Source organism: Heptranchias perlo, unplaced genomic scaffold, assembly GCF_035084215.1.
Source record: "Heptranchias perlo isolate sHepPer1 unplaced genomic scaffold, sHepPer1.hap1 HAP1_SCAFFOLD_56, whole genome shotgun sequence".
Classification (NCBI taxonomy): domain Eukaryota; kingdom Metazoa; phylum Chordata; class Chondrichthyes; order Hexanchiformes; family Hexanchidae; genus Heptranchias; species Heptranchias perlo.
Genome location: NW_027139581.1, coordinates 6,198,343 through 6,221,564, shown reverse-complemented (window position 1 = coordinate 6,221,564; position 23,222 = coordinate 6,198,343). Strand labels below are relative to the sequence as shown.

The following is a 23,222-nucleotide window of genomic DNA, read 5'->3' as shown; positions in this document are numbered from 1 at the left end:
GAGAAAATGGCGGCTGTAGTTATAGGAACAGTGAGTGTGTTGGGCTGTTTAGAGAGCGTTCCCTGGTACTTCATATATCAACCTTACCTTATAATTGATAATGTTCCCCGGGATTGTGTCTTTAAACTGAACTTCCGCACTTCCCCAGTGTGGGCCGCATATGAGTTCGTTCACCTAATTTTAACCCCTTGTGTCCCGTTCTTTCTGATTTTGCTGCTCAATGTTCTGACGGTCAGACGTATTTTAGTGGCCAGTCGAGTCAGCAGGGGACTCCGGGGCCGCAGCAATGAAGAGAATCAGAAGGATCCAGAGATGGAGAACCGAAATAAATCCATCATTTTACTCTTCAGTATATCGGGCAGTTTTATCCTATTATGGGTGACCCAGGTTGTAAATAACATTTATCGGCGAATTACACTCACTCGGTATTATAATTCCTACACTGACCCTCGTTATATCACAGAAGCCACATCAGGAATGCTGCAGCTTCTCAGTTCCTGCACAAACACGTGTATTTATGTCCTGACCCAGTCTAAATTCAGAGAGGAGCTGAAGAACGCGGTGAAATACCCACTCAATCTAATTGTTAAATTCGTTAAATCGTAGAAAGGGCTGAAGGGTTTCAAGCACAATAACTATTTAAAGCCATTTCATACTCCACCCCCTGCACAACCCACCGGATGGAAAGTACATTTTATATTCGCTGAAATAATTTTACATCTGATTCTGATGTTACATTATATTGATAATCTGCCCCATTGAGGCGTGATTCGCTCTGCAGACAACACATGAATTGTTGCTCCAACAGGCGGCACGAAAGAGCTCAACTGGACTTCAACGAAATGGCCGCCCTGCAAAATGGGCAAACCTGTCAATGAAAGTAGCGACTGTGGGCCTGATCGGAATGGGTGCACTCCACATAAATGGAGAGATAGAATGACAGAGAGAGATAGACAGACAGACAGACCAACAAACAGATAGATAGATAGTTAGATAGATAGATAGACAGATAGATGGATAGATAGATAGATAGATAGATAGATAGATAGATAGATAGATAGATAGATAGATAGATAGATAGATAGATAGATAGATAGATAGATAAAGGCATGGAGAGGAAGAGACAGGGTTACACATAGAGATAAACTTACATATAGAGGCAGATAGAAAGGGGAAATGAGAGACAGTTAGAGCCATAAACAGAGAGAAAAGCAGATCATTGAGAAAGAACGAGTGAAGAAAGAGATAGAAAGGAAGGCGTAGAGAAAAAGAAAGTGAAAGTGACCGAAGAGCAGAAAGCGGCAGAGAGAAAAGGACAGTTAACAAGTTAAAGAAAGACGGAAAGAAACAGAGTAAGAGATTTGGATGGAGAAACAGCTCGAGACAATCAGAAAGAAAAAGAAATAAACAGAAAAGAGGGAGAGAGGGAGAAAGAATAAAGTGCAGAAACAGAGAGGGGACAGGAAGATAAATAGAAAAGACACGAGAGATGGAAAAACATGAAAGGAGAAAAATACAATGAGAAAGAAATACAGGGAGAAAAGGCACAAACAGGAAAGGAGCATCTTTCCATCAGAAAACAGAGACAGGAAATGAATAACACAGATTAAGAGAAAGAGAGGGAATTTACCAGCGAGAGCGAGTTGAGAGAAACAGGTGGACAAATGGAGAAAGAAACTCAGAGGTGCAGAAGGAAAGTGGACAGAAAGTGAGAGGGACACAGGGAAAATTGCAAAGAGAGATTGAAACAGGGCGATAGAGACAAAAGAAGTGAAACAAAGAGAACTGGAGACACAGAAAGAATCAGTGCAGGAGAGCGACAGACAGCAAAAGAGACAAAGTGAGACAACAAAAGAAAGAGGCGGATATTTGCTGGTCTACAAATGGACAATGTAATTCATTAAAACGGAATTTGTACAGTGCCCTTTATATTAACACATCTCAAAACACTTTACACAATGAATTAATACTGAACTGCGGAGACAGCTATGTAAATAAATATGTTTATGAATATAATTACTACGTATGTATCTGAACAGAAGAAATGGGTATTTTTATGTTGAAAAAAACATCCAATTTTACTGTTACTTTTTCTTCATTTGTATAAAAGATAATGTTGGACTAATGTGCAAGAATTAATGATGCATTTACGTAGTCTGCGTACAACCAAATTAAAGTTGATTGCGAATTCATAAAAAAGAAGGAGATGGAGAAAGTGAAGAGAGAAATAAAGAAAAGGAGAGACAGAACAGAGAGAGTGAAAGGCAGAGCGAAAGAGAGAGAAAGAGTTGAAAAGGGGGTGAGAAGGCAAAAAAGACAGAGATAGACAGAGAGAGTGGGGAGAGAACGAGCGAGAGGGACAGCGAGGCAAATGGAAAGAAGAGATAAAGATGGAAGACAGAAACATAGAGATATAAAGAGAGAAGCAAAGGGTCACAGAGAAAAAATGTAGAAATGGAACAGGAATACAGAGATAGAAATTAAAAGAGGGTGAAGTAACAAGACAGAAAAATGCCAGAAAGAAGACTGAGAAAGATAAATATATTGACAGAGAGACAGAACCAGTGAAAGGCAGACAGATAAAAAAAACAGCAAGGTAGAGACAGGAATGTGATTAACACACAGAGAGCACGAAATAATCATAAAACAACTCATTGTAATCAGCTTGGAGTGGGTGAGTGCAGAAGCAGAACAGCAGCAGATGAAGCAGGCGAGCCAGTTAATGTCTGTTCTGGGGAACAGATTTTGGGTTTAATTTTGACAGTTGTAAAGATGATGCCTGGAGGCTGCACAATAAAGTCGCTCAGTCTTGTGTAACTGACCCTGCCCTTTATTTACAGCAGGAGTTTTATCAGCTGCACTGTACAGTGTGTAACTTTCCCAGTGACCTGCTGTATTCTGTATTAAATCAGCCTGTACTCTTACCCCTTCTGTTATGTTAGTAAACTGGACAGAGTCCCACAGCACTGCAACAAAAAGCAAAATATTCTAAATCTGAAAGAACAAAGGTTATCGTTTCGGGCGTGGAGAATCTTCTTCATCAAAATTCTTCCAATCAGAAAAATAGACGTGGGCAATCTACACGTACATACATTAAAAAAACAATATTTATGTATGCAAAAAGCACAAATCAAGAGAGGAATCATGGGTAGAGGGGTGTATCAGATTATCTCAGTCAAATGACCCCATGCAGAATGAGAAAGATAGAAAGTCTTGCATGTCTATAGCGCCTTTCCCAGTGTCACGTTGTCCCAAAGCGCTTTACAATCAATGACATACTTTTAACTGTACTCACGGTTGTAATGCCGGCAGCCAATTTGAGCACAGCAGGCTCCCATAAACAGCAATGAAGAACATGATGAGATAATCTGTTTCGATGTTGGTTGAGTGATAAATATTGGCCAGGACATCGGGGAGAACTCCACTGCTCTTCTTCGAATAGTACCATGGGATCTTTTACATCCACCTATGAGGTCCTCAGTTAAACGACTCATCCGAAAGACGGCATCTACAACAGTGCAGCGCTCCCTCAGTACTGCACTGGAGTGTCAGCCGAGATTTTCTGCTTAAATCCCTGGAGTGCAAACTGTGCCCAGGCAAGGACCATTTTTTACCAATCAATATTTGAAAGTTAAGCGTCCAGCAATCAGGCATCAGCTCATGTAACCTGAACTCCAGGTTAGAACAATTCTCTCAAAATGATTGCTGATTTTATTTTCATCCGCCATTTGTGCAGTGTCCATAAAATAAGGTAAACGGAATGAAATGAAAAAAAAAAGATTCTTCATGATAACATGAATCAATACCAGTGGTGGTAATGTAGGGAACGGCATCAAACAGGAAATGAGAGATGCATGTTACAAGGGTACTGTAGTAATCATGGGTGATTGTAATCTACATATTGACTTGGCCAAACCAAATTGGTAATAATACTGTGGAGGATGAATTCCTGGAGTGAGTCTGAGATGGTTTTTTAGACCAGTACGTTGAGGAGACAACTCGGGAACAGGCTATCCCTAATTGGATATTGTGCAATGAGAAGGGGTTAATTAATGATCTTGTTTGCGTGGTCCTTTTGGAAAGAATGGCCATAACATGATAGAATTCTTCATTAAGATGGAAAGTGAAATAGTCCAATCGAAACTAGGGTCCCAAATCTCAACAAAGGAAACTACGAAGAATGAGGAGTGAGTTGGCTGTGATAGATTGGTGATTACCATGATGGTGGATAGGCAATGGTTAACATTTAAGGAACGAATGCATGAACTGCATCAATTATACATTCCTTTCTGGCGCAAAAACACAAAAGGAAAAGCGGCCCAACCATGGCTAACAAAATAAATTAAGCATAATTTTAGATCCAAAGAGGAGTCATATGAAGTTGCCAGAAAATGTAGCAAGACTGAGGATTGGGATCAGTTTTTAATTCAGCAAAAAAGATTAAAAGGGGAAAATAGAGCACGAGAGTAAACTTGCAAGGTACATAAAAGCAGACTGTTAAAGCTTCTACAAGTATGTAACAAGAAAAAGATTAGTGAAGACAAATGCAGGTGCCTTACAGTCAGAAACGGGAGAATTTATAATGGGGAACAAGGAAATGGCAGAGCAATTAAACAAATACTTTGGTTCTGTCTTCAAGGAAGAGGACACAAACAACTTCACAGATATGCTCGGGAACCAAGGGTCTCGTGAGAAGGAGGTGTTAAAGGAAATTAGTGTTTGTAAAAAAATAGTGCTGGAGAAATTATTGGGACTGAAAGCCGATAAATCCCCACGGCCTGATAATCTGCATCCCAGAGTATTAAAATAATTTGCTATGGAAATAGTGGATGCATTGGTTGTCATCTTCAAAAATTGTATAGTTTTTGGAGAAATGCCTGCAGATTGGAGGGTGGCAAAGGTAACAAAACTATTTAGAAAAGGGGGGAGAGAGAAAACAGGGAACTACATACCGGTTAGCCTAACATCAGTAGCAGGGAAAATGCTCGAGTCGATTGTAAAGGATGTAATAACAGGACACTTCGAAAATATCAATGGGATTCGACAAAGTCAACATGGATTTATGAAAGGGAAATCTTGTTTGACAAACCTACTGGAGGTTTTTGAGGGTGTAACTGGTAGGATAGATAAGAGGGAACCAGTGGATATGGTGTATTATGATTTTCAGAAGGCCTTTGAGAAACTCCCACATAAGAAGTTCGTGTACAAACTTAAATCACATGGGGTTGGGATTAATATACTGGCATGGATTGAAAATTGGTTAGCAGACAGGAAACAGAGAGTAGGAATAAATGGGTCTTTTTCGGGGATGCAGGTGGTAACTAGTGGGGTACCGCAAGGATCTGTGCTTTGGCCCCCTGATTTGGATGAGGCAACCAAATGTAATATTTCCAAGTTTGCTGATGATACAAAACTAGGTGGGATGGTGAGTTGTGAGGATGATGCCAAGAGGCTTCAAGGCGATTTAGACAAGTTGAGTGAGTGGGCAAATACATGGCAGATGCAGTATAACGTGGATAAATGTGAAGTTATCCACTTCGGATGGAAAAACAGAAAGGCAGAGTATTATTTAAATAGTGATAGATTGGGAAACGTTGATGTACAAAAGGACCTGGGTGTCCTTGTACACCAATCACTGAAAGCAAGCATGCAGGTGCAGCAAGCAGTTAGGAAGGCAAATGGTATGTTGGCCTTCATTGCAAGTGGATTTGAGTACAGGAGAAAAGAAGTCTCACTGCAGTTTTCAGCGCCTTGGTGAGACCACACCTGTTTGTATGCAGTTTTGGCCTCCTTACCGAAGAAAGGATAAACTTGGCATGGAGGGAGTGCAGCGAAGTTTCACCAGATTGATTCTTGGGATAGCAGCACTGTCGTATGAGGAGATATTCGGTCGACTCAGCCTGTATTCACCAGAGTTTAGAAGAAAAAGAGGGGATCTCATTGAAACGTATAAAGCTCTGACAGGGCTAGACAGGCTGGATGCAAGGAGGATGTTTCCCCTGGTTGGGGAGTCCAGAACGAGGGGTCACAGGCTATGAAACGGAGCAGGACATTTAGGACTGAGATGAGGAGAAATTTCTTCATTCAGAGGGTGGTGAACCAATGGAATTCTCTACCCAGAAGGCTGTGGAGGCCATGTCACTGAAAATATTTAAGAAGGACATTGAGAGATTTCGAGACACAGAAGGCATGAAGGGGTATGGGGAGAGAGCGGGAATATGGTATTGAGATAAAGAATCAGCCATGATCATATTGAATGGCGGAGCAGGCTCGAAGGGCCGAATGGTCTACTCCTGCTCCTATTTTCTTTGTTTCTATGTTTCGATGTAAAAAGTAAGAGAGTAGCAAAAGTAAACATTGGTCCCTTACAGGCTGAGACAGGAGAAATTATAATAGGTAATCAGGAAGAAGCAGATACGTTAAACAAATATTTTTTTCTCTGTTTTCACAGTGGAAGACACTAAAAGCACAACAAAAATAATGGGGAACCAGGGGGTAAATGAGAGGAAGGAACTTAATACAATTAATATCACTGGAGAAAAAGTACTGGACAAACTAATGGGAATAAAAGCCGACAAATCCCCTGAACCTGATGGCCAACATCCGTGAGTTCGAAAAGAGGTGGCTGCAGAGATAGTGGATGCATCGGTTATGAGCTTCCCAAAATCTCGAGATTCTGGAATGGTCCCAGTGGATTGGAATGCAGCAAATGTTATCCCGCTTTTCAAGAAGGGAGGGGGAGAAAAAACAAGGAACGACAGGCCAATTAGCCTGACCTCTTGCTGTCGGGAATATGCTGGAATCCATTATTAAGGAAGTGTTAACAGGGCACTTAGAACATCATAATATGATTCGGCAGAGTCAACATGGTTTAATGAAAGGGAAATCGTGTTTGACAAATTTATTAGAGTTTTTTGAGGATGCAACTGGCAGGATAGATAAAGGTGAACCAATGGATGTCGTACATTTGGATTTTCAAAAGACATTCGATAAGATGCCACATCAAAGGTTGTTGCACAATGTAAGGGTTCATGGAGTTGGGATAATCCATTAGCACGGATAGAGGATTGGTTAACGGACAGAAAATAGAGTGCGGATAAATGGGTCATTTTCAGGTTGGCAGGCTGTAACTAGTGGGGTACCGCAAGGATCGGAGCTTGGGCCTCAGCTATTTACAATCTATATCAATGGCTTAGATGAACAGACCGAGTGTAATGCATCCAAGTTTGCTGATGATACAAAGCTCGGTGGGAAAGTAAGCTGTGAGGAGGACACAAAGAGTCTGCAAAGGGATATAGACAGGCTAAGTGAATGGGTAACAAGGTGCCAGGTGGAGTATGATGTGGGGAAATGTGAGGTTTTACAATTCGGTATGAAAAATAGAAAAGCAGAATATTTTTATATGTTGAGAAATTAGTAACATTTGGTGTTCAGGAAGAATTGGGTGTCCTCCAACAAGAAACACAAAAAGTGATTATGCAGGTGCAGCAAGCAATGAGTAAGGCAAACGGCATGTTGGCGTTTATTGCAAGGGGGTTGGAGTACAAGAGTAAGGAAGTCTTACTGCAGTTGTGCAGGGCATTGGTGAGACCTCACCTGTAGTACTGCGCACAGTTTTGGTCTCCTTATCTAAGGAGGGATATACTTGCCTTTGAGGCGGTGCAACGAAGGTTCACTAGATTAATTCCTGGGGTGAGAGGTTTGTCCTATGAAGAGAGGTTGAGTAGAATGGGACTATACTTTCTGGAGTTCAGAAGAATGAGAGGTGATTTCATTGGAACATATAAGATTCTGAGGGCGCTTGACAGGGTACATGCCGAGAGGCTGATTTCTCTGGCTGGAGAGTCGAGAAGTAGGGGGCATAGCCTCAGGGTAAGGGGTCGGCCATTCAAGACTGAGATGAGGAGGAATTTCTTCACGCAGAGGGTTGTGAATCTGAGGAATTCTCAACCCCAGAGGGCTGTGGATGCTGAGTCATTCAATATATTCAAGACTGAGATCGATAATTTTTTGGACTCTCGGGGAATCAAGGGATATTTGGATCGGGCGGGAAGTGGAGTTGAGGTCGAAGATCAACCATGATCTTATTGAATGGCGGTGCAGGTTCGAGGGGCCCAGTGGCCTACTCCTGCTCCTATTTTATGTTCTTATGCCCTTATATTGCTTCATGCTTTATTTAAAAAATTTAAATAAGTGATTTGATTCCCAAACAGAATTAAAACGATGGGATTCTTGTCATTCTCCAGTGATTTGAACCGGCCATTCCATATCCAGACCCAGTGCTACCATGAGGCTATCAATGTGTGTTCATGGATTTCCAAGTGTCTTATATATAATTCGTGTTGGAGAGAATGTTCCTGTCACGTTTTCAACATTGGAATCTGTGTATTCAGAGAGAAAAATCCACGCGGAAGACCAGGATTCAATTCCCCGACAGGGAGGTTACATTTTTGCTGTCTTTAATAGATTCACTTTCATTTCTCTTGTAATTTACCTGCAATATTGGATGCGGAAAATACACTGAAAGACAAACTCGGACCATCCCGCTTTCCACAATTTAATTTCACTGATATTCCAGCGATTTTAAAAGCTGCTCTCTGCCTCACCCTTCACCTCGATATCAGAACCAACAGTTAATCTGTTTTTTGGTGGTATTGCTTGAGGAAAGATTATCGTCCAGGTTTCCAGCCATGCGCACAGCAAGGTCCCAAAAACCGCAATGACAAAGTAACAGGTACATAATGCAGATGGGAAACGAGTGGAACTGAGCAGTATGAAAGTGTAACGGGATTAAATTGAAGAGCTGCCTGGAGTGGGGTTCACCCGGTTGTGAACCAATTGGATCTTAAGTCCTGAACCGCTCGGCCTGGTGCTTAATGACACTTTATTTATCTTTCCACGGGCCACTGGTGAAAGAAGATGAACGACCACTTTTCCATCTCTTTGTTGGATCATGTCCAGAGTCAAATTATGTGAGGAACGCGGGAGAGAGTGTGGGAGAGAAAGAAAGAGACAGAGACCCCTTCAGAAAAACGGAGAAAATGTGTGGCGCGCGCACACACCAACACACACACACAAACAGACAGAAACACATCGGGTGACTCAAACACACAGAGAGAGACAGACTATCGGTCATTTGGCTCATTCTTTGTTCTATTTCTGTCGTCGATTTCGTGAAATCTTGCAGATCAATTCCAACGAGCATAAAACTCGAAGTGTTCAAAGCCGTGCATTTTTAATTCACTGAAGAATGAGAAGTTTGCTGCATGTTAAACCGCTGATAATGGCATCCGCAGTCGGCAGGATCCGGACCTTCGCGGAAAGATCCCAATGGATTTCTGATCCATCGCCTTAACCACTCGGGGATACTCAGCACCATCTCGACACATCGACAAGCATGGAGGCGTGGGGTTAAAATATTAGACTAAAAATCCAACGGGTTTATACCCGCGTGGGTTCGAAACCCATTTCTGATAACAGTTATTTCCGTTACATTTTGATACTGCTCATTGAAACTCTTGTTCCATCTGCCTCATGCACCTGTTACTCTGTCATTGCTGTTTGTGGGGCCTTGCTGGTCGCAAATTTCCAAACCTGGACGATAATGAACACCACCAAAAAGCAGATGAAATGACCATCCTTTTCATTGCTGTATGTGAGATCTTTCTGGTGAATCTCCTCTGCGCCCTTTCCGATGTCTTTGTCTCTCTGTCTCTCCCTGTCCTTCACCACAACACGAACGAGGAACTGGCACAGGACGAAAAGTGAAGCTTTTGAAGGCAGCAAAAGTTCCACTTTCGGTCGGGGAATTGAACCGCGGGTGTTCGAGTTACAGGCGAGGATACTCACCACAATACTAACGAGGATCTGGTGTAATCTGGTGATGGACACTCACCACAGATGGCGTTGGACACCCTTCAAATTTCAGTGAATTTATTTTGAACATTTATTTAATGACAATTTGCGAAACTTCCTTCTTCAACTAACACCACCAAAACGCAGATTAACTGGCCATTCATTTCATTGTTGTATGTGGGATATTTCTCGCAAACCTCCTCTGCGCCCTCATCAGTGCCTCTCTCACTCTCCGTCTCTCTTCCTGTGTCTCGCTCTCTGTTTCTCTTTCTTTCTGTTTCTCTCTCTCTCTCTGTTGCGGGCTGCTGAATCAGCCCGGGATTGCTCACAGCTCGATTCTGCGTCTTCATTTCTTGCACATTATTCGGGTTCTGCCATCGCGGTGAAGAGTGAGGCAGAGAGCAGGTTTTAAAATCGCTGGAATATCAGTGAAATTAAATTATGGAAAGTGGGATGGTCGGAGTTCGACTTTCAGTGTATTTTCCACATCAAATATTGGAGATAAATGAAAGTGAAGCTTTTAAAGGCAGAAACACCGGGACTTCGACATTGGAGAATTGAACCCTGATCAACCGCGTGACAGATGGGGATATTCAGCACGACACCAACGTGGAACTGGCGTGAGCAGTTGATGGACACTCCGCACAGATGGCGTGAGACACGCTTCAAATTTCATTGAATCCATTCCAACCATTTATTTGATGACAAAGAAAAGCGTAGAAGAAATGACACTCAAGTACATTACATATAGAACAAGATTATGAAAGAACCAGGATGGCCGAGTGGTTAAGGCGTTGGACTTAAGATCCAATGGGTTTATACCCGCGTGGGTTCGAACCCCACTCCTGGTAGATGTTACATTTTGATACTGATCATTGACTCTCTTTTGCAATTTGCATCACAGAATCATGGAAAGTTGACAGCACGGAAGGAGGCCTTTTGGCCCATCGTGTCCGTGCCGGCTCCATGCAAGACCAATCCAGCTCGTCCCACGACCCCGCCCTATCCCCCGAGCAATGCACTTTTGTTCCTTTCAAGTACTTTTCCCGTTCCGTTTTGAAAGCCATCATTGAATCTGCCTCCATCAGCCACTTCGGGATGCTGAATTAGCCCGGGTCTCTTCACAACGCGACTCTGCCTTTCATTTCTTGCTCATTATTGTGGTTCTGACATCGAGGTGACGCGGAGAGTGAGATTTAAAATCGCTGAAATATCAGTGAAATTATATTGTGGAAAGTGGGATTGTCCGAGTTCGTTTATCAGTCTTTTTATCACACGTCCAATGTTCGAGATAAATGATATCTTTAAAGGGAGGAGAAGTTCATCGTCCAGGTGTATTTGAAGCCAGGTCGACCATGTAATAGGTAGGCATACCCACCACGATACAAACGAGCAACGAGCGTGAACAACCGATCCGCTGACCGACGGTTGATACCGACACCAGTTCTGCGGCTCGGTGTCGCAGAGCGCTGGATTATTACGATTTTAAGTGAGCAGCATTATGCTTTTAGCAAGTAGTCGTGGCCGAGTGGTTAAGGCGATGGACTAGAAATCCATTGGGGTCTCCCCATGCAAGTTCGAATCCTGCCGACTACGGTTTAGAGTTATCATTTTATCCTTTAATCTCTGCGTTTCAACCGATCCGAGTGTGTGTGAAATGAAAATCCATTGTCAAGAAGGAGGAGCAGGACATTCGCGGACTCACAATACAATCTCGAATGGTCAACATGGTTTTATGAATGGGAAATCCTGTCTGACAATTTTATTCGAGTTATTTGAGGAAGTAGGGATCAGGGTGGATAAAGGGGAAGCAATGGATGCAGTATATTTGGATTTCCAAAAGGCATTCGATGAGGTGCCATATAAAAGGTGATATCCCTGCTGCTTGTTGTTCTCCACGCTTGCACACACCCGTGCCTTCTGCCGCTTCCTGCCACTGCTTCTGACCTTTACCTCGCAGAGAATAACAGTCACAAGATAAGAGCTCATAGATTGGGGATTTGCGAACTGACAGAAAACAAACAGTTGGGATTAAAGGTCATTTTCAAAATGGCAATCGGTAACTGACGGGTGCCGCAGGGATCAGTGCTCGGGCCTCAACTATTTACAATATATATCAATGACTTGGTTGAAGGGACAGAGTGTATTGTGGCCAAATTTGCTGATGATACGAAAAGAGGTGGCAAGTTGCGAGGGTGACACAAAGTATCTAAAAAGGGATATTGACAGGTTAAGCGAATGGGCAAAAAATTGGCAGATGGAATATAAGGTGGGAAAATGTGAATTCATCCACTTTGGCAGGAAAAATAAAAAAGCAAAATATTATTTCAATGGAGAAATATTACCAAATGCTGCAGTACTGAGGGATATGAGTGTCATCGTACATGAAACACAAAAAGTCACCATCCAGGTGCAGCAGTTAATCCAGATGGCAAACGGAATATTGGACTATTGAGAGAAAGAAGAAGAAAACATTGACCATTTAACGATTCTACCGGAGCCGTTTTCCTGGGAGTCGGTTTTGAAAAGGGACACAGGCTCAATTTGTTCCAATCTGTTTCCTTCTTTGACCCTGTGATTCTCAAATCTGCGGGTATTGGACAGATGGAGGGAGAGAGACTGACACAGACTCAGACAGACCGAGAGAGTCTCTTTCTGTCCCAGTGTCTCTCTCTCTTTCTGAGTGTCTCTCTTTCCCACTCTTTTCCTCGCACCCCACATCACTTTATTCTGGATCTTAACGAACAGAGAGATGGAAATGTGAACGGTGAGTCTTCTTTCAACAGTGGCCCCTGGAAAGTTCAACAAACTGTCATCAAATGGGTCATTTCATTAAAAGTTAAAGCTGGAAACAGGTACGGACGGGGATCGAGCTCGCGCTTTTACTATTATAATGAGACCAACGCTTTTCCAATTGGCCACCGCACCCCACGAGCCAAAAACGGATGATAATGTTCTTCATCGGGTGAAGTCAGATCAACAGCTTTTAGCAACTGATTGCGACAATCGACTGATTGAGGAGCAATGGATTTCGACTATTCCGCCTGAACTAATAATTTCATGACAGTTCATGAAACGGGCCATTGTGGAAAGATTCACAGAGAGAGAGATTGAAAGAGACAGAGAGAGAAAACGAGGGAGAGAGATAGAGACATGGGGAGAGAGAGATGGAGAGACCTTAATAGAGAGTTTTAAAATCGTTGGAGTATCAGTGAGATTAAATTTTGGAAAGTGGGATGGTCCGAGTTAGTCTTTCAATGTTTTTTCCACATCAAATATTCGAAATAAATTTATTTCTGTATGTCTCTCTATCTCTATTTTGAGCGGCTGAATTAGCCCGGGTCTGCAAACAGCTCGATTCTGCAAACAGCTCGATTCTGCGTATTCATAACTTGCACATTATTAGTGTTCTGAAATCGAGGTGAAGAGTGAGGCAGAGAGCAGGTTTTAAAATCGCTGGAATATCAGTGAAATTAAATTGTGGAAAGTCGGATGGTCCGAGTTTGACTTTCAGTGTATTTTCCACATGAAATAGTGGAGATAAATGAAAGTGAAGCTTTTAAAGGCAGAAACACCGGGACTTCGACATTGGAGAATTGAACCCTGATCAACCGCGTGACAGATGGGGATATTCAGCACAACACGAAGGAGGAACTGGCGTGAGCAGTTGATGGACACTCCCCACAGATGGCGTTTGACACGCTTCAAATTTCATTGAATCCATTCCAACCATTGATTTGATGACAAAGAAACCCGTAGAAGAAGTGACACTCAATCACATTGCACATGGAGCAATATTATGAAAGGACCAGGATGGCCGAGTGGTTAAGGCGTTGGACTTAAAATCCAATGGTTTTATACCCGCGTGGGTTCCGAACCCCACTCCTGGTCGGTGCGGTTTGCGTTCCATTTTGATACTGATCATTGACTCTCTTTTGCCATTTGCATCACAGAATCAGAGAAAGGTGACAGCACGGAAGGAGGCCTTTTGGCCCATCGTGTCCGTGCCGGCTTGATGCAAGACCAATCCAGCTAGTCCCACGACCCCGCCCTATCCCTCTAGCACTGCAACTTTTTTCCTTTCAAGTACTTATCCCGTTCCGTTTTGAAAGCCATCATTGAATCTGCCTCCATCAGCCACTTCGGGATGCTGAATTAGCCGGGGTCTCTTCACAACGCGACTCTGCCTTTCATTTCTTGCTCATTATTGTGGTTCTGACATCGAGGTGACGCGGAGAGTGAGATTTAAAATCGCTGAAATATCAGTGAAATTATATTGTGGAAAGTGGGATTGTCCGAGTTCGTTTATCAGTCTTTTTTCAACACGTCCAATGTTGGAGATAAATGATATCTTCAAAGGGAGGAGAAGTTCATCGTCCAGGTGTATTTGAAGCCAGGTCTACCATGTAATAGGTACGGATACCCACCAATATCCAAACGAGCAACGAGCGTGAACAACCGACCCCCTCACCGACCGCTGATCCCGACACCAGTTCTGCGGCTCCGTGTCGCAGAGCGCTGGATTATTGCGATTTTAAGTGAGCAGCATTATGCTTTTAGCAAGTAGTCGTGGCCGAGTGGTTAAGGCGATGGACTAGAAATCCATTGGGGTCTCCCCGCGCAAGTTCGAATCCTGACGACTACGGTTCAGAATTTTCATTTCCGACCTTTCATCTATGCGTTTCAACCGATAAGAGTGTGTTTCAAATCAAAATGCTCGAATCCATTTTTAAGAAGTCGGAGCAGGACATTCGCGGACTCACAATACAATCTAGAATAGTCAACATGGTTTTATGAATGGGAAATCGTGTCTGAAAATTTTATTGCAGTTCTTTGAGGAAGTAACGATCAGGGTGGATAAAGGGGAACCAATGGATGCAGTATATTTGGAGTTCCAAAAGGCATTCGAAAAGGTGCCATATAAAAGGTGGTATCCCTGCTGCTTGTTATACTCCACGTTTGCACACACCCGTGCCTTCTGCCGCTTCCTGCCACTGCTTCTGACCTTTACCTCGCAGAGAATAACAGGCACAAGATAAGAGTTCATAGATTGGGGATTTGCTGACGAACAGAAAACAAAGAGTCGGGATTAAAGGGTCATTTTCAAAATGGCAATCGGTAACTGATGGGTGCCGCAGGGTTCAGTGCTGGGGCCTCAACTATTTACAATATATATCAATGACTTGGATGAAGGGACAGAGTGTATTGTGGCCAAATTTGCTGATGATACGAAAATAGGTGGAAAAGCAAGTTGCGAGGGTGACACAAAGGGATATTGACAGGTTAAGCGAATGGGCAAAAATTTGGCAGGTGGAATATAAGGTGGGAAAATGTGAATTCATCCACTTTGGAAGGAAAAATAAAAAAGCAAAATATTATTTCAACGGAGAAATACTACAAAATGCTGCAGTACAGAGGGATCTGGGTGTCATCGTACATGAAACACAAAAAGTCAACATACAGGTGCAGCAGGTAATCCAGAAGGCAAACGGAATATTGGACTATTGAGAGAAAGACAGAGAAACGGACACTCACACAGAAAAGCTGAGAAAAAATGAGACACTCACACATTACACACAGAGGCATGGTCGTTCTTGGTGCCCGTCTGTTGCAGCGCGATGGATCGTTGCAATTTTAAGTGAGCAGCATTTAGCTGAGCTCTCGCAGTCGTTGCCGAGCTGTTTCGGGCGATGGATAAAAAATTCAATGGTGTCTCCCCGTGCAGGTTCAGAGCTTTGTTTTCAGACCCTTCACGTCTGTGTTTCAACCGACACGTGTGTGTCTGTCTGTCAGTGTGTGTACCTGTGTGTTTGAGTATCAATCTGTGTATCAGTGTCTGCTGAGTCAGCGTGTGTGTATTGTGTCTGTCCGTGTGTGTCTCACTTATTCAACGCTTTTCAGTGTGTATCTCCGTCACTCTTTCCCCCGCTCCCCACATCATTTCATTCTGGACTTTGACTAACAAAGAGATGGAATATGTGAAAGACAAGCCTTCTTTCAACACATTGTGAGCTAGTTGCCAAGACTGATGCCCACTGAGCGACGGCTGATAACGATACCCGTCATGCGGCTCTGCGTCAATTGTTTGTCCGATTACGCTGGTGTGAAGCGCCTTGGGGCGTTTTGCTGCGTTAAAGACTCGATATCAATGCAAATTTTTGTTGTGGGCAATTGTGATTGCATCAAACTGAGAGAGTTGAGGGGAGAGCTGCAGCGCCACCACTGGAGACGATTGGTATTGCAGGCATCTCCTGTTTTGTGAGTTTCAACGGCCTCCCTCTTCTCAGACCCCTTGATCACCTTGTCCGGTTCCCGGTTTGGGAACCTCTGCTCTGCTCAGCTCTCTGGTGGGGTGGGGCTTGAAACCACAATCTTCAGACTCAAAGGCCAGAGTGGAGCAGATTAGAGAGATCTGAGATTCGCTGGAATATCAGTGCAATTAATTTCGGGAAGGTGGGAACATTTTATCAATCGATTTTCTGCATCCAATTTTGCAGATAAATGGCCAGAAACATAAAAGTGAGACTTTTAATGCCACAATTGAACCTCGGTCTTCCGCGTGCTCCCACTAACGGAGAACTGATGCACGAAGTGAATGTCCTCTCACCACAGATGGTCTGAGACATGTTGTATGTTCCAGTCAATCTTTTTAAACTATTTATTTGATGATAGTTTGTTTAACTTTCCATGGGTCCCTGTTGAAAGAGTTCTTACATTTCACAATTCCATCACTTTGTTGGTCAAGGTACAGAGCAAAATGATGTGGGGAGCTGGGGACAAAATGACAGGGAGAAAGAAAGACTGTGAGACACTCAGAAAAGCGTGGAAGTGACACTCAGGCACGTTGCACACAAACTTTCCACGGGCCTCTGTTGAAAGAAAACTTACCTTTCACATTTCCATCTCTTTGTTAGTCAAGGTGCCAGAATAAAGTGATGTGTGGAGCGCGGGAAAGAGTGACAGAGAGAGAGAAAGGCAGAGAAACGGAGTCCCACTCAGAAAAGCTTAGAACGAGTGAGACAAACATACACGTTACACACACAGGCCGAGTGAACCTTGGTGCCCGTGTGTTGCAGAGCGATGGGTCGTTGCCATTTTAAGTGAGCAGGTTTTAGTTGAGGTTAAGTCGTTGTGCTGAAGGCAATGGACCAGAAATCTATTGGGGCCTCCCCGCAGCTTCGAATCCTGCCGACAACGGTTCACAGCTTTCTTTTCAAACCTTCCATATCTGCGTTTCAACATACACGTGTGTGTCTGTCTGTCAGTGTGTGTAACTGTATGTGTGATTATCTATCTGTGTATCAGTGTCGGTTTGTACATGGCTGCGTGTGTGTAATGTGTCTGTGCGTGTGTGTCTCACAGCTGAGTGCAGTGGATACAACAAAAGCTCCGGGCCCCGACAACATCCCGGCTCTCGTGCTGAAGACTTGTGCTCCAGAACTAGCGGCGCCTCCAGCCAAACTGTCCCAGTACAGGTACAACACTGGCATCTACCCGACAATGTGGAAAATTGCCCAGGTATGTCCTGTCCATAAAAAGCAGGACACAACCAATCCGGCCAATTACAGCCCAATCTGTCTGCTCTCAAACATCAACAAAGTGATGGAAGGTGTCGTCGACAGTGCTATCAAGCCGCACCTGCTCACCAATGCTCAGTTTGGGTTACGCCAGGACCACTCGGCTCCAGACCTCATTACAGGCTTTGTCCAAACATGGACAAAAGAGCTGAATTCCAGAGGTGGGGTGAGAGTGACTGCCCTTGACATCAAGGCAGCATTTGACCGAGTGCAGCACCAAGGAGCCCTCGTAAAATTGAAGTCAATGGGAATGATGGTGAAAATTCTCCAGTGGCTGAAGACATACCGAGCACAAAGGAAGATGGTTAGTGGTTGCCAAAGGCCAATCATCTCAGCCCCAGGACACTGCTGCAGAAGTTCCTCAGGTCCATCCACCACCCTAAACATTCACTCCCTCCACCACCGGCGCACAGTGGCTGCAGTGTGTACCATCTACAGGATGCACTGCAGCAACTCGCCAAGGCATCTTCGACAGCACCTCCCAAACCCGCGACCTCTACCACCCAGAAGGACAAGGGCAGCAGGCGCATGGGAACAACACCACCTGCACGTTCCCCTCCAAGTCACACACTATCCCGACTTGGAAATATATCGCCGTTCCTTCATCGTAGCTGGGTCAAAATCCTGGAACTCCCTTCCTAACAGCACTGTGGGGGAACCTTCACCACACGGACTGCAGCGGTTCAAGAAGGCGGCTCACCACCACCTTCTCGAGGGCAATTAGGGATGGGCAATAAATGCTGGTCTCTCCAGCGACGCCCACATCCCATGAACGAATAAAATAAAACAACGCGACTGTTTCTTTCATTTCTTGCTCATTCTTGTGGTTCTGTCATCAAGGTGACGCAGAGAGGAAGGTTTAAAATCGCTGGAATGTCAGTGAAATTATATTGTGGAAAGTGTGATAGTCCGAGTTAGTTTATCAGTGTTTTTTCACGCATCCAATGTTGAAGATAAATTGCAAGAGAAATGAAAGTGAAGCTTTTAAATGCAATAAGATTTGATATATTTCGTCGGGGAATTAAGCCCCGGTCTCTCGCATAACAGGCGGGGATATTCACCACAAAACGAACGAGGAACTGCCGTGGGCTAATTAAGGACACTCACCACAGATGGCGTCAGACACGCTTCAGGTTTCAGTGAATCTATTTTAACCATTTATTTGATGACAATTTGCTTAACTTTCCACGGGCTACTGTTGAAAGAAGACTTACCTTTCACATTTCCATATCTTTGTTCATCAAGGTCCAGAATAAAGTGATGTGGGGAGTGCGGGAGAGAGTGACAGAGCGAAGAAAGGCAGAGGAACGGAGACTCACTCGGAAAAGCTTCGAAAAAGTGAGACACACAAATACAGGTACATTACACACACAGGCAGCCCGATTCTTAATGCTCGTCTGTTACAGAGCGATGGGTCTTTGTAATTTTAATGTGAGCAGCATTTAGAACAGGTTCAGTCGTCGTCCCGAAATCCATTGGATTCTCCCCGCGTATGATCGAGTCCTGCCGACTCCGGTTCAGAGCTTTCTTTTCAAACCTTTCATCTCTCCGTTTCAATCTGCACGAGTGTGTGTGTGTCTCACTTTTACAACGCTTTTCAAAGTGTTTCTCTGTCTTTCTCTCTCTCTGTCTCTCTTTCCCCCGCTCCCCACATCATTTCATCTTGACTGACAAAGAGATGGAAATGTGAAAGACAAGTCTTCTTTCAGCAGATTGTGTGCTGGCTGCCGAGAGTGCTGCCCACTGAGCGACGGCTGACACCTCGACCAGTTCTGCGGTTTGAAGCCCACTCCTGGTAGCTTTTTAATTTACACTTTCATACTGTTCAGTGACACTCTTTTTACATCTGCATTATGTACCTGGTACTTTTTCATTACTATTAATGGGACCTTGCTGTGCGCAAATTTGGAAACCTGAACGGTAATCCTTCCTCCCTCAACTAACACCACCAAAAAGCAGATTAACTGGCCATCCATTTCATTGTTGTATGTGGGATCTTTCTGCTAATCATCCTCTGCGTCCTTATCAAGGCTTCTCTCACTCTCCATCTCTCTTCTTGTGTCTCGCTCTCTGTTTCTCTTTCTTTCTGTATCTCTCTCTCTCTCTCTCTGTCTGTTTCGAGCTGCTGAATTAGCCCGGGTCTGCTCACAGCTCGATTCTGCGTATTCACTACTTGCAAATTATTGTGGTTCTGACATCGAGGTGAAGGGTGCGCCTGTCTGTCAGTGTGTGTACCTGTTTGTGTATCAGTGTCTGGGTGTGTAGGTCGCTCTATATGTGTGTATGTAATGTGTCTCACTTCTTCAACGTTTTTCAGATTGTCTCTCTGTCTTTTAAAGGCAGTTAAAGTTGGGTATCCCCGGTCTCCCGCTAGACAGACGATACTAACGAGGAACTGCCGTGAGTCGGTCAAGGACAATCACCACGGATGGCGTTAGATGCGCTTCAATTTTCAGTGACTCTATTTCAACCATTTAGTTCATTACAATTCGCTAAATTTAGTGGTGCTACCGAGCCACTCTTGGTGATGGACATGGAAGTTCCCCACCCAGAGTGCCCCTGCTCCCGTCACTGCCTCCTCCAAGTGGTGCTCAACATGGAGGAGGACTGATTCATCAGCTGAAGGAGGGCGCTAGGTGGTAATCAGCAGAAGGTTTCCTTGCCCATGTTTGACCTGATGCCATGAGATTTCATGGGGTCCGGAGTCAAATCTGAGGTCTCCCTCCTGACTGCATATCACGATACCCCCACCTCTGGTGGGTCTGTCCTGCCGGTGGGAGTGGACATACCCAGGGATGGTGATGGAAGAGTCTGGGACGTTGGCCGAAAGGTATGATTCTGTGAGTATGGCTATGTCAGGCTATTCTTGGGACAGCTCTCCCAATTTTGTCACAAGTCCCAAGATGTTTGTGAGGAGGACTTTGCATTGTCGACTGGGCTTGGTTTGCCTTTGTTGTGTCCGGTGCCTCGTGGTCCGTGATAGCCTTTCAGTGTATTTTCCGCATCAAATATTAGAGATAAATTGCAAGAGAAATGAACGTGAAACTTTTAAAGGCAGCGAAAGTGCAACCTCCCCGTTGGAGAATTGAACCCCCGGTCACTTGCGTGATAAGCGGTGATACTCACCAGTACAGTAACGAAGAACTGGTGTGGGTCAGTAAAGGACACTCACCACAGATGGCGTTAAACAGGATTCAAATTTCAGTGAATCTGTTCTAACCATTTATTTGATGACCTTTCATCTCTGCGGTTCAATCTACACGTGTGTCTGTCTGTCAGTGTGTGTACCTGTGTGTGTGTGTGTGTGTGTGTCTGTGTGTGTGTTAGTATCTGTCTATGTATCAGTGTCTGCGTGTGTACATGGCTGTGTATGTGTGTGTCTAAAATGAAAATGCTAGAATCCATTATTAAGGAAATTATCCTTCCTCCCTCAACTAACACCACCAAAACGCAGATTAACTGACCATCCATTTCATTGTTGGATGTGGGATCTTTCTGGTAAACCTCCACTTGGAGATAAATTGCAAGAGGAATGAAAGTGAAGCTTTTAAAGGCAATAAAAATGTAACCTCCCGGTGGGGAAATTGAACCCTGGTTTCCACGGGCCACTGTTGAAAGAAGACTGACCTTTCACATTTCCATCTCTCTGTTCGTCAAGGTCCAGAATAAAGTGATGTGGGGAGAGCGGGAGGGAGTGACAGAGAGAGAAAGACAGAGAAACAGAGAATCACTCAGAAAAGCTCAGCAAAAGTGAGACATACACACATATTTAGGCACATTACACACACAGGCATAATCGTTAAATCTCTCTCTCTCCCTCTCCCCCCAATATTTCAAGGTGTCTCTCAGGATCAGTCTTTCTCTCTCTCTCTCTCTGTTTCAGTCTCTCTCTCTCTCTCTCTGTTTGTCTCTCCCCCTCCCTCTCTCTAATTCCCGCAGATCTGAGAATCACAGGGTCAAAGAAGGAAACAGATCGGAACACATTTGTGCTCTGCAACAGACGGGCCCCAAGAATTCAGTCCCCAAACAGTCTCCGCTCAATAATATTCTGAAAGTGACAATCACCTGTTTCATTCTTTTTCTGTTCTATTTTTCTGTCGTTTTTGAAGAAGAAGTGAGGCAAAGAAGTAACATTTGTAGTTAGCGTCTTAAAAATGCTTCCTCCCTATCGGGGAATTGAATCCCTGGCTAAGGGGGGATATCTCACCACGATGGAGAATATCCAATTGGAAATTATTTTTCCGAAGACTTTTAATCGCCCCACGTCCCCGTGTCTCGCCATCTCAGGGAGGAGGTCAAACTCGCCGGAAAAACTTGAACCATTTAACGATTCTAGCGGAGCCGTTTTCCTGGGAGTCGGTTTTGAAACAGGACACAGGCTCAATGTGTTCCAATCTGTTTCCTTCTTTGACCCCGTGATTCTCAAATCTGCGGGTATTGGACAGATGGAGGGAGAGAGACTGACACAGACTCAGACAGACCGAGAGAGTCTCTTTCTGTCCCAGTGTCTCTCTCTCTTTCTGAGTGTCTCTCTTTCCCACTCTTTTCCTCGCACCCCACATCACTTTATTCTGGATCTGAACGAACAGAGAGATGGAAATGTGAACAGTGAGTCTTCTTTCAACAGTGGACCGTGGAAAGTTGAACAAACTGTCATCAAATCGGTCATTTCATTAAAAATTCAAGCTTGAAACAAGTACGGACGGGGTTCGAACCCGCGCTTTTCGGTTTACAAGACCGACGCCTTTCCACTTGGCCACCGCACCCCACGAGCAAAAACCCGATGATAATGCTCTTCAGCGGGTGAAGTCAGATCAACAGGTTTATGCAACTGATTGCGACAATCGACTAATCGAGGAACAATGGATTTCTACTGTTCCGCCTTAACGAATAATTTCATGACAGTTTATTTAACGGGCCGTTGTGGAAAGAGTCACAGAGAGAGAGATGGAAAGAGACAGACAGAAAGAGAGAGAGAGAGATGGAGACAGATGGAGATACGGGGAGAGAGATGCAGAGAGAGAGACCTTAATAGAGAGCTTTAAAATCGGTGGAATATCAGTGAAATTAAATTCAGGAAACTGGGATGGTCCGAGTTCGTCTTTCAATGTATTTTCCACATCAAATATTGGAAATAAATTTCTTTCTGTATGTCTGTCTCTCTCTCTCTTTCTCTTCGTTTGGAGCGGCTGAATTAGCCCGGGTCTGCAAACAGCTCGATTCTGCGTATTCATTACTTGCATATTATTCGGGTTCTGAAATCGAGGTGAAGAGTGAGGCAGAGAGCAGGCTTTAAAATCGCTGGAATATCAGTGAAATTAAATTGTGGAAAGTGGGATGGTCCGAGTTAGATTTTCAGTGTATTTTCCACATCAAATATTGGAGATCAATTGCAAGTGAAAGTTTTTCGGAAGGAGGGAGGTGTACAGTGGTGTTCCCCTTAGGTCGGTATTGGGACCATTGCTTTTTTGACATATATTAATGACTTGGACTTGGGTGTACAGGGCAAAATTAAAAAAATTGCAGGTGACTCAAAACTTGGAAGTGTAGTGAACAGTGAAGAGGATAGTGAAAGACTGCAACAAATATATATTCCTTAAGGCACAAAAACCCAACAGGAAAAGTGATCCAACCGTGGCGAACAAGATAAATTAAAGATAGTATTAAATCAAAGGAAGAGGGAAATAAAGTTGCCAGAAAAAGCAGTAAACCTGAGGATTGGGAGCATTTTAGAATTCAACAAAGGAGGACCAAGAAATTGATGATGAAAGGGAAAATAGAAAATGAGAG

At 43.9% G+C, this 23,222-nt stretch overlaps 5 non-coding genes across 5 annotated transcripts; 4 read left to right on the top strand and 1 right to left on the bottom strand.

The window, feature by feature from the left end:
• Nucleotides 1-10,623: 10,623 nt before the first annotated feature.
• trnal-uaa (transfer RNA leucine (anticodon UAA)) lies at nt 10,624-10,706 on the top strand. Its single transcript has one exon. It is a non-coding gene; the product is annotated as a tRNA-Leu (tRNA).
• Nucleotides 10,707-11,369: 663 nt separating this feature from the next.
• Nucleotides 11,370-11,451, top strand: trnas-aga (transfer RNA serine (anticodon AGA)). Its single transcript has one exon. It is a non-coding gene; the product is annotated as a tRNA-Ser (tRNA).
• Nucleotides 11,452-13,662: 2,211 nt separating this feature from the next.
• On the top strand, nt 13,663-13,746 carry trnal-uaa (transfer RNA leucine (anticodon UAA)). The gene has a single exon. It is a non-coding gene; the product is annotated as a tRNA-Leu (tRNA).
• Nucleotides 13,747-14,418: 672 nt separating this feature from the next.
• Nucleotides 14,419-14,500, top strand: trnas-aga (transfer RNA serine (anticodon AGA)). The gene has a single exon. It is a non-coding gene; the product is annotated as a tRNA-Ser (tRNA).
• Nucleotides 14,501-22,126: 7,626 nt separating this feature from the next.
• On the bottom strand, nt 22,127-22,198 carry trnat-ugu (transfer RNA threonine (anticodon UGU)). The gene has a single exon. It is a non-coding gene; the product is annotated as a tRNA-Thr (tRNA).
• Nucleotides 22,199-23,222: the final 1,024 nt, after the last annotated feature.